Source organism: Sinocyclocheilus anshuiensis, unplaced genomic scaffold, assembly GCF_001515605.1.
Source record: "Sinocyclocheilus anshuiensis isolate Anshui unplaced genomic scaffold, SAMN03320099.WGS_v1.1 scaffold870, whole genome shotgun sequence".
Taxonomy (NCBI): domain Eukaryota; kingdom Metazoa; phylum Chordata; class Actinopteri; order Cypriniformes; family Cyprinidae; genus Sinocyclocheilus; species Sinocyclocheilus anshuiensis.
In genome coordinates, this window is record NW_015540842.1 from 1374080 (window position 1) to 1376799 (window position 2720).

Sequence of the window (2720 nt, forward strand, 5' to 3'; positions counted from 1 at the left end):
CGCAGTTTTGTAGCATTTTCCTTTAAATGTTAATGAGCTCTGCTCATTAACTCTGCTCTGCTCGGTTTGTAGTTTATTTAGAATATATAACTATCACATACAATAACTTAAAATTCACTTGCGAGTGCAGTTAAACAGTTTATTAGGAACAAACAAAACAAAAACAACAACACGAGAGTCAAGACGTCATGGGTGCAATATCCAAAACAGCGTCAGGAAACTTGAACGACATTTTGAAGAGACTCATGGGAGTGTGTGCATCACATGGTCTTAAGCTGTGGTCCAGGTTCCTGTGCAGGCAGCAATCTCAGAGTCTGTGGAACATGTCAACATCATCCTCTGTTTTCCATGACAGCATGCTGCTTTGCTTTGGCTCTCTTTGCAACAGGTTATTTTGCACTGTAATTCTCACATCTGAAATAAAAAAGTAAGCATGCTGTTTACACAAACTACATTATTAACATTATTGTGATGTTCACTGATACTAGTACTAATTTATCGAAACAAAGAACACAATTACCACATAGCACACATATATTACCATACAGTAAACAAATCAAATGAAAGTAACATCTGTAAAATAGTGAATGCACACTTACTCTCAGATTCTGAATGGAGTTGAAAACTGAACGAGCCTGTGTGAGATGCAGGTGAAGGCAAGAGTGGTGTATTCAGTCCTAAAATAATTTTATAAACAATCGTTAGCATTTTTCCCCACAGTACCTTAGTATAGTATTCATACTTCATGAGAAAACAGAATGCCAATATCAAAGAAACTACATTTTAACACTATCAACCACATATAATATTACCATATAGTCTAGGCATAATAAAATCCAATTACTATACTGTGCACTTACTCAGTATGATTTTCCAGCAAACTCAAAACTGAACGACATGCGTGTGCCTTTGTATTGTTATTGTTGTTGAAAACAGCTGAGTATCATTTTTTCAGGTTTCATTGATGAAAAGTTCAGAAGAACAGCATTTATCTAAAATATAAATCTTTTGTAACATTATAAATGTCTCTATCTTCACTTTTGAACAATTTAAAGCATTCTTGCTAAATAAAAGTATTAATTTCTATCATTTCTTACCCCCCCCACTATAATAAATAAATAAATTAATTAATAAATTGTGTAGCATAAAAAGTGAGCATGTTGATAGCGTATTGATATAAACTATATTATTACATTAGCAATCACTAATATTTCCCACGTGATTTTATATCATAGATGCACATAGAGTACAAAAAGGACATTATATATCTGAGAAACTACATTATTATTGGTAAGCACGTTTGAACATATTTGCAGACAGGGTATTTCACAGTAATGATTGGTCTAAACATTCTTAGACATTACTTTTATATCGTCTAAACAATACTTTTATATATTGTTTATAGTATTGAACATAAAACCATCCTCACGCCGTACATTTAGATGTAATGAAAGCCTATCCTATTTCAAAATGTTGCACTCGATTTTAGTCTGGAATTATAGTTTGGGAAAAGTCCAACTAGTAAATGTGTTCAAGTTTATGTCACAACAACACATTATCTAATGCAAATAAGAAACATTACTTACTCGGCATGAAAGATCTTCTCTGCTGGCTCCAGCCGCGCTCGCGTTCTGTTTGTGAGGTAAACATAAATCTTTTTCCCCTCAGCGCGTCTTCTGAGGTAAATACAAGGCTTTTTCCTCTCAGTGTGCGGGCTTCGACCCCAGGGGGTTAAAAAACCTTACACTCACTTCTTCTGTAGGTGAAGCTGGATCACCAATGATTCGCGTGAACATAGACGCATGTATGTAGATCGGGGGCGCATTCTCTTCAAAAACAAACGTAATCCACTGCGTCTTCAGCGGCTCAGATGTCGGGAGTAAATGACGACGGCTATGTTCATTATTACATCCAACAACAGACCACCTCAATCGCTTAGGGGTCATTCTTGTCTACATCTGCTCCGGCTGTGAAACAATGGCGGACTGATGACAGCTCACTCAGGGTGGGTCATATGACCCCTTTAATACAAACACAGCAATACGTGCCTATATCAGCGTAAAACAAACATGCCAGGGTCACATATTGAACCCGCGTTTCAGCGCCACTCACTGGATGTTTCACTTTGAAACTGCTACGAAACGTGCAGTAAGGTACATAATAATGGTGTTGCAGAAATATATTTAGAGGCACATATTTCGAATGAGCATGGGTTGTAAAATGAAGTGAACAAAGGACTTACTGACGCGGTCTGGCACTTCATTAAAAATTAAGTTCACCAAATAAAGTTTATCATTTGGTTTCTGCGCAGACCAACAGTACGTTTGCCGCTCTCGTTATTTACACGACATGCACGAATCGGTGGGTGGGGCTAAATAGGCAGTGATGTAGAAGCAGGCGTTGTACGTTCCACAAGCTGTCATTTTGGCAGAATTGCCTCAATATAAGCTGTTTTTAGACTAACGGAAAAGTTTTGAATTCTGAAACTTACAGTATGTTTTTATAGTACAATGACCTCTTATATGATAAAAGATCAAGGGTTTTTGATTTCTCAGTTCATGACCCCCTTAACGTTTTGAGAACATGATTAAATACCAGATAACTTTGAGTGAACATTTCCAGAACATTAGCCAAAGTTCTGAGAACGTTTCCTGTGGCTGGTTAAGTTCCAGAGATGAGGCAGGAAGTCCCAGTGGATGTTTGCTTTCAGGAGTTTTTTT